Source organism: Amblyomma mixtum, chromosome 4, assembly GCF_055824585.1.
Source record: "Amblyomma mixtum isolate Tamu chromosome 4, ASM5582458v1, whole genome shotgun sequence".
Lineage (NCBI taxonomy): Eukaryota > Metazoa > Arthropoda > Arachnida > Ixodida > Ixodidae > Amblyomma > Amblyomma mixtum.
The window spans coordinates 78,658,612-78,673,545 of NC_143015.1; positions in this window are offsets into that span (position 1 = coordinate 78,658,612).

Genomic DNA, 14,934 nt, shown 5'->3' on the forward strand with positions numbered 1-14,934 from the left:
AAGGCGGCACACATTTGCTTGAATAGTGATGGTAGTAGCAATAGTGAGAGCTGGTAGGTGTCCCTTGTTTCCATCGTATTATGCTTGAATTTTAGTAAAGAAAAATCTGTATTCCTGAAACTGCATGTTATATTATAACCAGATGTTCAAATCGTATTGCAAAATATTTGCTACGGGAATCTGCAATAAAATGTCTATATTAGATACAATATACAATTTAGTATTTAAGTACGGAATGTTTACTCTTAAAGTCGATGGCAAGCTCCTCGTAAGAGTGATGCAGCACCATTTTCTCCGGCGAGCACCTTAGCTCAACTGTAAGTGCACTTGACTCCATTGTATGCTAGCGGGCCTTGGTGGAAACCATATCAATTGCATCCTCATGTAATTTCAATGCAAGAAATCTCGCATTTAGGGAGCATTCTGACGAGCATCAATGTTTGACGGCCGAGGTTTTCCAGACGATTACTAGCTGGGGTTCCTTCAAGACGTTCAATTGGGCTAGTTGGTAAAGAGTCATGGTGACCACAGTGCTCTCTCTCTCTGGTTCCTCTTATTTGCGATGTGTGTCACCATGGGGTTCCTGTTACCGACAGTTCCGGTTTCTAGGTAGCTTTATGCAAAAAGTGCAGTTTTTAAGAAAAATTTCGTGCACGCGTTAAAAAAGAGGCGAAGAGTTAGGCTTGGGTAATATGAACTTAACTGCGTTTCATACATCATGTGCAACGCTGTCAAAGCTAGCGCTCTTTTTTGCGCAGCCTGCATCCGTGACAGAAAATAGTGTGTTGATCGTGGTGAGCGAAAAATAACAAATGCTTTGCCGACAGGCATTGTGGATAATACATTCGTCATCAGCGTGACAAAAAAACGATGTTATTGCGAGCGAATCGGTCGAGATCTGTGATTTAGTATTTTGTGTTCGTCGTCTTTTTCCATTCCACGTTTTCGCTATCCCCGCTGGCCGTCGTGTTTACTCTGCGTCTGCCTCCATTTCACTGCTGAGAAAATGGCGTCCAGCTCAGCGGTCGCGGCCAGCTCTCCTGTACGCATTTTCCCGAAGGTTCTTGCACGCCAAGCAAGTAATTGCGAATGTGTTCTCGCGCACCAGGATCCGTTTTCCGGAGAAGTCTGTTCGGGATGTACTGAGTGCTCTGAGTGAGGACACCGGAGTATCTCCCCGTAGCGTTGCCAAAATCAAGGCGGAGCGTCTGTGCGGGCCTGTGGCGTCTCCGAAGAAAAGATCTCGCAATGTGAAGATTTCAAGCTCGCGAATAGTCAAGAATGGCAGCTTCACAGTCCATGCCATCCATCTGAAGGTGCACAGTATGTACGCGAAGAGGGAAGTCACAACACTGGGCAGTGTGCTAAAGGCTGGAAATGAGGACGACGACCTGCCAAACTTCAAGAAAACCACATCGTGGAGGTTGATGAAGGACATCGGATTCACATTTCATAAAAGAAAACGGAATCTTGCACTGATCGAGCGGAGTGACAGTATTGCCTGGCGTCGCAGGTACCTGCCGGCGATCAAGGAATTCCGAGGACAGGGCAGTTGCGGGTCGTTCCTTGCTTATTTTCTTACGCAGCACGTCTAGACTGGCTTCACTTAGAGCTTGATGTTAGCTTTGCAACCTCGTAGTCGGAACAGTGAGTGTTGCTTCAGGATAACACATTTAGAAGAAATCGTCTTAAGCACGTTGCTCTTGCCGACCTTTTGCGTAGTGGTGATGTTTCACGACCAGTTTTGCGCTACGTTTCGGTGGGGCACGTGTCTGCATGGGTCAGATTAAATCGCTAAATCCCAATTGGTGCGGCAAGCAAAAACAGCAAAACTGCAAAAAATGTAGCAATGCAATGAGTAGTGCCATCTCGTCGTCACCGTAGGAACGAATGGACACGTACCAGTGGTGTACACTGCCAGTTGCTCCGGTGGTGCGAGTTACTGGCGCTACTGCTGACAACGTTGGGAATTTTTGTCCGCAGTCGCCGCGAGTGAAGAGATTTCAAACGTTGCCGAATTAGTCAAGTACCCCATGCAAACATACAGGGAATATCAGCTGGCTACTAAATTCCGCCTGGGCGTGAAATATAAGTCCGAACAAGGGAGCCATTAAGCTGAGATAATCCTTTTTCTCTGGTGTCTTTGAGCGGCTGTTTGTGAGACAGGGGTCAGCAGTGCGTTTGTTGCACTGCATTGCCTACTTACATGCTGCAGCGTGTTTGTTTACTTACAAGCATTGACTCGTGTACTCGGTTGTTTTGCATTTACAGGTGCATCGTCTACCTAGATGAAACCTGGGTCAACGCAGGGCGCACAAAATAATACATCTGAAAGGAAAAATGGGCCCGTTTGATCCTTGTACATAGTGGGAGCAGTGCAACAGGATTCGTGGAAGACACTGCTGACTTCTTCAGAGCAAAAAAAAAGGAAACCACGCTGACTACCACTCTGAGATGAATGGCAACTACTTTGAGAAGTGGTTCACCGACAAGTTTTTGCCAAACATTCCGGCCTATAGCATTGTCGTCATGGACAATGCTCCAAATCATAGCGTGGCCCTTGAAAAAGCACCACTGGCTGTTTCCAGCATAAACAATTTCTCGCAAACACTGCGGGGTCAGCATTCTTTGTTGTCCTTTCTCATTTATTGTTTGCTCTTTCGAAATATTTTTACCTAGCGTAGTACAACTTTTTCTCCATTCTTAATTGACGCTCAAACAGCTTGGAACTCTTTTTACCTGGCTGCACGAAAATCTTGCCTGAGCAGCTTCTTCGCTTCTAGGAGAACAGGGAAATCGAGACAAGCTGACTTGCCTCTGTACTGCCTTCATACACATTTGTGCACGACAACAAATCTAACTCGAGGCAGTACTATTTTCTCTCACTGTGTTAATCAACACTATGTTCTAAATTTAACACTTAATACGGAAAAACAGACCATATCGAGGTGGTGTATGTAAAAATAATTTGACCCGGAAGTTGCAGACGGCCACTTGTTAATCGGGCCACGGCGGAGCACTCACAACTGTGCTAATTAATTAAACCCGACGAATGAACGTCATCTTTCGCACAAACCTCTCGCTTGCATCTAAAAAGTATGGTCACAATGCTGCAGAATCAGGAAGAAAACCGCTACTAGTAACCAAAAGCCGGTGCGAGCTCATTGACACCGAATTTCGGACACCTCACATTAACCCGGTATGCATCAAATGAACAGATGCATGCAGTTCATTTCAGAACACGCCATAATATTCAAGCGATTCTGAACAAAACGAGTTTTCTCATTCATGTCACGCGAAATTCAACTTGCGATGAAACAAAAATGTGCGAAAAAAAAGTTTCGCCATCCGGGATTGAACCCACGCACCCCCACTGCCTGTCGACTCTCGGGAGCGACGCGTTAGACCACACGGCCACAAAACAGCGCGGAGTGATTCACCTCTCTTTATTTTTTTCTCCGGACTACTTCAGTAGCCTTCAGAGCGTTGCACATGATGTATGAAACGGAGTATAGAGAAAGCGCTAGAAAGTATTGCCAAGAATAGAGGAACCGACTGGAATGAAATCATACTGAAAACTGCGCAAAAAAACTAAGACACAGAACGAGAAGGCGCGACACGGGCCCAGACTATCAGCTGAATTTTTATTCACATGAAGAGGCCTATATAAGTATCTTCTGCCCACAGTGAGACAAGCACAAAAATACAACCGCGAAACTCAACCCAAAACACAATCACCCACTATCCCTTCGCGTGCACCGTGATGCAACCGTCAATTACTCTTCCAAAAAACTGCGCACAAACAAGACCACGACAACCTTAACGGTCACGCTGATATCACGCCAAAGACCCATCGCCTGCTCGCCTTAAGAAAACTGGCCAAAAAGGTTATCTCCGTATCAAGCAAGGCCACAGATGGTGATGCCACACAGGAATCTGAGTCTTTCTTGATTAGGTAAGCCTCCACCATCTCCCTGCATACCTGATCGCTATGTTTGAACAAGACGCTGGTCCTTTTCAAATGAGGGTAGCATTTTTCGCAACCCTTGCAATGCACGGCGAGATTGGAGGAAGCCGCGACCTTCAGCGACCTACGATGCTCCGCCATCCGCTCGTTTACACAACGACCCGTCTGGCCGATGTACTTTTTTCCGCACGAGAGCGGCACTTCGTAAACAACCCCAGTGTTACACACTGTGAACCTAGTTTCCTTCCTGTGCGCTACCGAACAACCAGTCCCAGCACGACTGCCCTTAGACTCTAGCTTTTTATGCACAGCACTACAAATCCGCGCAAGCTTATTTTTGGCCGTGAAAATCACGTCCACTCCGTACCTCGCCCCCACTTTCTTGAGCCGGTGTGAAATTCCGTGAACGTACGGAATTCCCATCACACGTCTCCGTCCCTCGTCCTGCTTGTTGCTGGAACCACTGCTCCCTTTCATCGTTTTTCGTTTCTTCGTTTCTTCGTTTTTTGCGCAGTTTTCAGTATGAATTCCTACCAACTAGCCCAGCTTACCGTTCTTATGGAATGAAATCCCGATAAGATTAATTACTGCGCTATCGAGCTCTGACCAGAGGATGATAGCTTTCAAGGAAGTCCTTTAGAGTAAGCAGGTAGCGGAATATTGAATGGGGAGCGGACTACGTTATGTATGCAGATGAAAAACAGGCAAAGCCAAGATTCAAACAGACACAAGAACTACACAGCACAAGAACTACAGAGCACAATGTCATTTGAGGAGAGTCAAAAAATTATTGAAAAGGGGAGTGCAGCCAAAACCTTGGGGTATCCGTAGAGTATAACCTGGACACACGGAGAAGGAATAGGACCAAAAAGCTTAGACAAGATAGAGGAAAATAAGGAAAGTAAGTAGAGAAAAGTGTGTTATAACGAAAACGAAAATCTCGGGCTGCGTAATCGAGGCCTCTTACTGAAAGAAAAAGGCTGAAACAAAGAACCACAAATAACCAAAAATGCGAAATACAGACTCAAAATAGGAACCGGTAGTCATCATCCTCATCAGCCCCAGCAGCAGCAGCCTAACTACGCCAACTGCAGTCGAAAGACCTCTAAATAGCTCTCCAATTAACCCTGTCCTTTGCCAGCTGCAGCCACTGTAGCTTCACAAACACCTTAATCTCATGCGCCCACCTATCTTACTGCCGCCTCCTGCTATGCTCGCCCTCTCCTGGAATTCACTTCGTTACCCTCACGGACCAACTGTTGCCCTGCCTTTCAACGCAAGCCCCTTTCATCCTCTTGATTTCAACTAGCATGTGATTATCCCGCGCTTGTTCCGTCACGCACTCTGCCCACTTCCGGCCTCTTAACGTTATACTTATCATTCTTCTTTCCATAGGTCACAGCGTTGTCCTTAATTTAAACCCAACCCATTTCGATGTCCTCCGCTGTTCTGCCCCATAGGTGGATACCAAGAAGTTTCAGCTATTGTTTACTGCACTGTAAATATATACATCTGGGTATCACGAAGGCTATAGTGACCTTTCCAGTACCTCTGAGTATAAGGAACAGTACAGTCAAATTTCACTCCTCAGTAGGGGACACAATGAAGAGAAGACTGTATTACGCTTGTCGTGAAGGCAGTGGAACAGACGCATGAAATACACCAAAATATTGCGATATAGAACAAACAAACTTTGATTAGAAAAAGTAAATAAATCTGGATTCAATGTGAAAAATAAGGAAAACAACAAGTAAATAAAATAGCCAAATAATTCATTGTGCAACATTAACGCACTGTCGAGGCAAATAACTTATACTTTGTCGAATATATCTTCTTTCTTATCCTTACAATTCATCTTTTCATATAATGTTCTCTCAGCATTTTATTGGGATTTAGTAAAGCAAATGTTTTTTTAAATTGTCCACCTGGTCTGCCCTTTTATATTCTTTGGTTGAAACAATGTTTATATCTTTGGAGAAAGTTAGCACATACGGAACATCACCAGTACCAGCAGCAGAATTCCACCAATTCGAGACATTATCTCACGCTACGGATGGCGCTAGGAAATCCATAAAAAGACAAAATTAGTGCGTGCGAAAACCCTACATACGGAAGTCACTTTAAAGCCGGCACATTGAAGCACCTTAGGTCCTTACCGAAAAAGGTAGCGTTCTATTCGCTTTAAATGAATGACACAGTAAAGTAGGTTGTTGTATGGACACCAGTTGTACGGTTGTTGTATGGCCGGTAAAGGTGACATCTATATTTCAAGGTTTGGTCTTTTCTAGGATATGAAAGCACCTTTCTCGGCGGCTGTTGCCTTTTGGCTCTCGAAAGGTGGCAGCCTAATGATGCAAACCCACTTCTAGGTTTTATCGCAGTTACTTTATATTATCGTTACTTTGACTAAAAAAATGGCCATATTTGTGCTCCACCGCACCTGTCTTCCAAAAGAGCGCACATTGCGTCATTGCAAACAAAGCGTTGACCCCAAACCACTTGCGGGTCGCAGAGTTATGTATTTTAGCCTGGCCGCAAGCTTCCTGAAAGCACAATCTTGTTTTTGACCGGTTTCAGCACAAGAACTAATGTGCTTTGTACCCTATTGCTCAATATGTATCCGCAAATCGACGGTTGCCTAGCACATTGATACTGAAACGGCATTGCTGATCTTGCCATTTTCACAGATTTATTCGCCACGTCTCAATAACCTGAAGTATTGAAACCCCTAGCAGCCACTAGTGGTTTTGGATACTGAAGGAGCGAAATGCTCCCGTAAAACAATATTCCAGCCAAGAAATAAATTTTGTCTCCCGTTTGGAACGCGGCCTGGATTCAAGATATACACGAGAATTTTAATTATGCAGCTTACGCCGTGCACCATTAGACCTCAGCTAAACTGCCCTTTCAAGTAGCCAATTAAACTACCTTGACCAATATTGTTATCTCTTAAGTTTTACGGCGTGTGCACATTGGTGAACATGATTGACGAACATTAAACTACGGGTTTGCATCTAGGACGTATTATAGCTAGACACTAGAAACCTCATAGGTATGAATACTAAGGAGGAAAAAATCTACATGGCGAACAAAGGATTACACAGCTTTAAAATTTAAAATTTTCTTCTGCGAGTGCTGGTTTCTTACCTTCGTTCGTGTGTTGCAAATGAAAACCAAGTTGCCGCAGCAGCCAGAGTACAGATCGTGAAAACTCGCCGTGTACTGCCGTGCCCTAACGCCGTTCGGCCGGATTTTTATAGGAACTCTTTGTGCGGGCGATACTGACGGCACAGATGTAGCATAGCGTAACTCAACAAGAATGGAGGGTAGTGAACTGGTAAACATAGACACAGCTGTTGCCATCCGGCCATTCTGCGTGTAGTAAAAGTTAGATGTGCAGCTGAAATTTGTGAATGCAAAAAAAAAAACAAATACGCCCGAGAGGCTAAGAACAACAAAAGTTTGCAAGGAACAAGAGATAGCTATAAACAGAGAGCCATTGGAAGGGTCAAATAGGGCACTGTCTTAGTCACATGCATCCCAGAAATTTATATAATGTACAGATTACTCATTGTGCGGCAAATATCTCTAATAGGCGAGGATAAGGCGCGGATGCACTCGCTGGCTACCCGCCCTCCCACTACTGAGCCCTAATAAATACTGATATCATTAGGCTGGTTCGCCAATGTGTCGTGAGGATCGAAAAAATTTATTTTTTTTAAATTAGAAAATATCAAGGCGCAAACCTCAAGCTATGAATGCGCAGAAAAGTTACAAAGAACTTCGCGCAAAGATGCAGGAGGATACAAGTAGTGAGTAAATATACAGAAGTACACAGGCAAAAACAGTAAAGATCAACTTTGAACGAAATAATTGTTAAGGAATATTTTCAAGGCAAGAAAAATTGAAACAATCGAAGTTCACGGAGATGATCTACAGAAGAGTTGTGAAGGACTGTCAGAGGAGGATCGGATTCGCGGAAGGCGCCCGAGAAGCTGCATTTCTCTACAGTGCAATGCCGCGATGGGACGAAGCCCGCCTCTCCACGCCCGTCGTCGAGATAGCGTGGTGCGGTCCTGAAGGCCAGCAGCCTCCGTTTCAATTCTCCGAGGAACCAGTTGGAACTCTTGCGAATGTCTGGCTGGGTCAACCGTATTTTGCGGGATTTAAGAAGTCGTTTGTGACACATGGCCTGATATGCTACTCCTCAGTACCTTTCTACTGTAAAGATGTAGGCGCCTTCATTGCGTCCGAAGCGAGTGTGATTCCGGACCCGCTGCTTGAAGGTGAAATGGTAGGGCGAATAACAGCAAAGAGTCGACAGTCACGACGTTTCCTATCTACCTAATTCCAAGCGTAGTGCCCCGTTGCGAGCCGCAGTGGTTTCCTTCTAAGCTGTGTTGTGAGGTTACTGGAGCATTGGCACAATATCTACCCCATGAAGTGGGCAGAACTTAAATTGTTCTGCAATTCAGGGCAGTTGGAACGCTGGATATGCATTACAAGGAATGCAGTCTGGCTGGGAAGCAAACTTGCTCGTCTTAAAACATTTAAAAAGACCCGCGCGCATTCCCGGAAGGAAAGCCAAACTCAGCCGTAGAAATGCTTCAATGGCCCAGCTCCCAATTTACAGCCTTTTAGACCCGTCATCTGTGGCGCAATGCAAGCGCTCATCTGCCGGCGCAGAACCTACGCGAATTGCTGAGAAAAAAAAAGAGATATTCTTATGGTGAAGTTCGGGATTGGAAGTCGTGGCGAAGCGAAGGGCTAAATGCAGCGAAGAGAAACTAGACATAGGTAAAACCCAGATGTATTCGATACGAGACAAAGAGAGCAATATGGAAAAGACAGTTAAAGTTGCCGAAGAGGTTTACAAAAATCTATGCAGTAGCGATTGCAGTCATAATGATATTGAGAGAGGCAGTAGAGCACAGCAATGGAACATCCGGCCAGCAACGAAGGAGGAAGTAAAGAAAGCCTTAGAAGCAATGCCGAAGAGGAAAGCAGCTGGTGAGGATCAGATAACAGAAGATTTGTTGAAGGATGGAGGAGAGGTCGTGCTCGAAAAACTAGGCACCTTGTATACGCAATCTCTTGTTACCTCGAGCGTATCTAGAGCTTGGAAAAGCGGTGGCATTTTCTTAATTCATAAGAAAGGAGACTTCAAGGACTTAAAGAATTACAGACCGAGCATTCTATGTTGCCTACAAGGTATTCACTAAGGTAATCGCTAATAGTGTCAGAACAACCTTACACTTCGATCAGGAAAATAATCAGGCAGGTTTCATAAAGGATATTCGACAACAGACCATATTATAACGGGGGGTTAGCCCAATAGCAGACGGGACAGGCCACAGACAGAAGGCACACCGAACCAAATCACTCGAGCAAAAACTGTCACGTCGTCGTCGTCGTCAACAGCCGAGCGTAAAAACAACTTCGTCTTCGCAACGCACCATGCACCGTAACACTACCCCTGGGCGTCCTAAAATGGTGGGTTTGAATGGTAGAGCTTCAGACGGTCAACGTGTACGAGCTGTGTGGAGGGGGCTGCGTAAGGAGTGTGGGGTTGCAGGTTCGTGATTTCGTAGGTCACATTGCTCAGTTCCCTCAAGACGCGGCAAGGACCCCCACGTAACGAGGCAGCAACTTCTTATACAGGCCCACACGACGCGCAGGGAGCCAGAGGAGTACGAAGGAGTCGGGAGGGTAATAGGCGTCACGGTGATGTAGGTCGTATCGTCGTTTCTGAGCGAGTTGTGGAGCGTGGAGGCAATGTCGAGCGATTTGGCGGGCGGCGTCAGCACGGGAAATTGCGTCACAAGCGTAACTGCTGGTAGAGGGGTCGTGAAGCAGGAGGCTGTCAAAGGGTAGCAACGGGTCGAGTCCAAAGAGCAGCTAGAAGGGGGAGTAGCCGATGGTATCATGGCGTGCGGAATTGTAGGCGAACGTCACGAAAGATAAAGTCATGATGGTGGTCTGAGACATACATAGACAGCATGTCGTTCAGGGTGCGGTTAAGACGCTCAGTAAGGCCGTTGGTCTGAGGATGGTAGGCCGTCGTGAACTTGTGGCGGGTAGAGCATGAGCGCAGAAGGTCGTGGACCACTTTAGAAAGGAAGCAGGGGCCGCGATCCGTAAGCAGTTGACGAGGAGTGCCATGAAGTAGGACGACGTCATGGAGAAGAAAGTCGGCGACATCGGAGGCACAGCTGGTAGGGATAGCGCGCGTGATAGCGTATCGGGTAGTGTAATCGGCCGCAACGGCAATCCACTTGTTCTCGGATGTTGTTGGGGGGAAAGGACCAAACAGGTCGAGACCAACACGGAAAAAAGGGTCAGTCGGGATGTCGATGGGCTGAAGCGGGCCACTAGGTGGAGAAAGTACATATAAACAGCGCTAAACGACAGGACGAGAAGAGGAGTAGACAAACACGGCGCTGAACTTACAACTGAATTTATTGGAAGGAAAAATTTCAATATATACATACAAAAACGCGCACACGTGCGCACAGTCAATACATCAATGTGGAGATACAATCAACAAGCCACGATGGTCACACGTGTTGTACCTGCCTTCAAGCTACCCTTTGTGCAGCAATGTCATTTCTTTCTTTGACAAAGCTAAAGAAGTATTGCTAACGCAACCTTTTGATTTTCTAGTGATATGGAATGCTTCGGCGACTTCTCTTGTAATCTTGTCAGTATGAAAAAATAACAATTCTGTATCGTCAAAGAACGGCACGCATTTACATACACTGCAATGACTTGACAAGTTAGTATCTTTTTTTTTGCAACGAATTGGCATGCTCCATAAGCCTAACATTAATGCATCGGCCTGTCTGGCCTATGTAAGTGCGACCACATGATAATGGAATCTGGTAAACTACCCCCATCTTGCAATTAACGAACTTATTCACATGGTTAACTTTGCAGACAGACTTACGTTTGGCACCTTCCTGCTTTCTCTGAACTGCCGCTCCTAACTTACCCAGCTTATTAAGAGCAGAAAAAACCACCCTCACGCCATACTTGGCCCCTACCCTTTTAAAACGATGTGACAACGCGTGCACATAAGGCATGACAACTGTTTTCTTCCCCTCAGCATTTTCTTTAGGCTGACCCGAACATTTAAGTGTTCTAAGAACCAGGGTGTCGAACCGGAACCGAACCCGAAACCGGAACCGAACCCGAATTTTCGCCCGGAACCGGAACCGAACCGAACCCATAATTTTTTCGCCATCTTGGAACTGAACCCGAACCGGAACGATTCAAAGGAACCGTTCCGAACCGGTTCGGGACCCGGTTCAGCCCCACTTTTTTCGCACCTCGGCATACTTCTTGTTTCCGGACAAAATGAGATGATGTAGAACATAGATTTACCCATCCGTAGCTGTCTGCGCTGGGAAGTGCGAAAATGGTACCCAGTAAATGCGACAGCAAACTTACAGGAAGTTTGGTGCCTGGGAAGTAGCCTAATTGACGCTTCTGTAATGTACTACCGCCAATTCTTTGTACTTCAGGTTTATGTGAAATCTTGAGCTATTATTCCTCCCCTTTTACATGTTTGCGTAAATCTTTAATCAAATTGTTATGACTGCTCTAACTCAATAAAGTACTGTAGACATCAAATTTTTTCTTGCGTGCTTTCTTCTTTCAAACGATGCGCTAGACATTGGTGTACACGGAGCACCGCGTTGTATTTCACCAACACATAATAAATAATTTATATTTAAATTTCTTCATGACCCTGTTTCGGTTTCACCAACATAACGATGGCTGTGACGTGTAGTCGAAATTAGGTCGCGTGAGGTGCAATAAAACGGCAATATAACTGCTGATACGTCGTTCGTTGTAATTATATGTCTTGAAGCCGGCTGATTTAAGTGCTATAGTGAGTCAAAACAACGTATGAGCGTTTGTATTAGTTTTCCCGTGCCTCACGTGACCTAATATTGAACTCACGTCACAGCCATCCTTCGGTTGATGAAATCGGGACAACATAGGAGAAAAAAATTATTTTCTAAATTATTTAGTGGCAGTAGGCGAATACCACATGGTGGTCCATGTATTCTAATACCTACGGCATCATTTGAAAGGAGAAAACAAGGTATAAAACTGGGTGTCTATAGTCATTTAAGCACCGATTGAGAATGCATTCCTTTTGTTTGCGTCATTTTCCACAAATAGATGAAATATTAGCGCGAGGATCCAACAACGTTGTGATGGTGCTTTTTGAGGAAAGGAAATGGCGCAATAACTGTCTCACTTTTTGATGGACACCTGAACCGCGGCGTAAGAGAGGGAGGAAAGTGGGAGTGAAAGAAAAAAGAGAAACAGGCGCAGTAGGGGAAGCCTCCGGAATTATTTCTACCAGCTGGGGATCCTTAAAGAGCAACTGCATATGTTTTAGAAATCGACGAGCTTAAAAGGGTCGAATGCGTGAAACTTCCAGGTAAAGCATGCGAAGTGCTTTCGGCCTAGCATTTGGAACGATGACGTAATCACCAATTAAAATTGCGACGGTTTTCAAGCTTCGCAGCGCACAACGCTAAGTGGGGGACGCATGATGACGTCATCGAAGGTATCGGTACATTTCCAACGCATAAACGCCTGTTTTGAAGGAAAAAAAAACCAACGCCACAGAAGGCAAAGCCTGCCGAACGTTGTTTGGCAGCGTCCAACGAGGCACGGCAGGGCGTGGCTGACGGCAGCGGTAATTGGAAATCATACCTTCCGTGACGTCGCACTGAACTTCCTTGCACTCCTCTATTGCTTTCAGGAGAAGTGCAAAATTTAATCGTCGATTACGTCACTATTCTAAATGGTAGTGCAAAAACATTTAGCACGTTTTACTTACAGCCTATATAGATTTGAATCCTTGAGTACAACGAAGTTATGAAAAAGTGGCGTAGTTGCCATTTAACGTGCACTGACATTGCGCAGCACACGGTGCCTTTTGCGGTTCGCCTCCGTCGAAACGTGGCCGCCGGGGCCGGGTTCGAACCCGGGTACACCGAATAAATAACCGAGCGCCCTACCCACGAGCCACCGCATTGAGTAGTGCGCATTGTCTCAGACAGCCGGTTCTAGATAAAACCTCCCACGATGTAGGGCAACAAAGAAAAAAAATGGCTCAGTGACTGTGGAGCTCGGCTGCTGATTCCAAAAAATACAAAAATCAGGATGATACCCAGCTGATCTTCGTTAACCCTCCACTACACCGTCTATCCTAGAGCCTCCATGTCTACTCGACACGTTAAACCCGCGATATTACTACTAGTATTACCAAAAGAAAGATGTATAAATGGGTGCAGCTGCTTTTTTTTTAGAGTCCGCGTATTCTTGTTTGCACGCGACGGAAATAAGCAACGAAAGGCGGGTTCTTGGCAACGGTGGAGATGTACTAATAAGAAAAAAATTAAATACCGGATAATCAAAAGGGCAATGCGGTAATATATGCGCTCACTGGCATGCGATAGTGATTACTCCCAGAAAGATGCTACTGCGATTAAATGTAACTGCTATGAAGTTATTTCGTTATGCAGATTCGCTGAAGTCGTTCTGCTTCTGAGAAAAAATTGCTGCCAGCCGCCAGCGCGCGGCTCCATCCGCTGTTCTCGCACTGCTCGAACTTGAAATCTCTGTCTGGCGACTTATGTCTACTTCTCGCTGTCATACTTCCGGTTCTTGGTATCTGACACGACAGGCTTATGATTGTCGGCGTTTTTTTCGTACAACGCTCGGGCGACTCAATACGTTGAGCCTTCACAACAATCTGCCTCGGCTATAGACCTTTTTCAGTTTTAGCCTCGCTCCCAGTGCGCCGAACACCGCCATGTTGCTTTCCTCCTCTCTGGCTGGTTCGGAAAGGCGGTGTCCGTGCGTCCCGTGCGTTCTCTGCTTTTCTCCGCGTTTACTGTATGCGGTTGCTTAGCTCTAGTAGCCCGATTTGGGTGTATGTGCGATTAAAGCTGAAACGAGGTCTTCGGGAAACCACTGCGCAGTCGTCTGCTGTTCAAACAACTACAGGAAGCGAAGGCGGCTTGAAGCGGAGCAGTGTGAAGAACACAGAGCCACGGCGGCAGTGCGGTTGCGGGCTGTTTCAGCTACACACACCTTTCACGCAAGCACCTACTGCTGATGTCGCTAAGATATGTGTCGCCTGTGGCCCTAGCAAAATCAAAACATAAGTGGTTTGATTTATGGGGTTTAACGTCCCAAAGCGACTAAGGCTATGGAGAGCTCCGGAAATTTCGACCACCTGGGGTTCTTTAACGTGCACTGACATCGCATAGTACACGTGCCTCTAGAATTTCTCCTCCAAAGAAATTCGACCGCCGCGGCCGGGATCGAACCCGCGACTTTTGGGTCAGCAGCCGAGCACCATAACCGCTGAGCCACCGCGGCGGCCAAAACATAAGTAATAATTTGGGTAAATGATGCCGCGGCACTGCGGGTTACGTGAAACGTTTGTTATAACTGCCGACACTGGCGGCTGATTATTAACGACAACGGCACTGTAAACATAGCTATTTGACAGTACTTGAAAACCATGATGCATTGCACAAATGCCACAGCTGTTTGCTTGCAGTAAATATCCGATAAACCAGCAGGACCTAAAAAATTGAAGGCCGCAGCTTTGACGTGTTCACCTTGCATCGTGACACCTCATGCTTCGACGAAATACTATTTTCAACTGACGACATAATGCAAAGTGCCGATTGTTTTAAAGATATATGCCTATTAGGGACGTGCAGTCAGCAGGCACGCAGTGCCCACCCGACCACACGCACGCGCTTTCTCGCTCTTTCGGCATTAATCAGCGGCCACACCCGAGACGGACCAAGCAGACATACCCCTCAGGAACTGTCACAGCAGGTGCACCAGTTTCCAGTGTATAAATTACATCGCGTTCAAAGACCAGATGCCTTTCTACTACATCTTTTTCCGAGTTTAGCGAAATG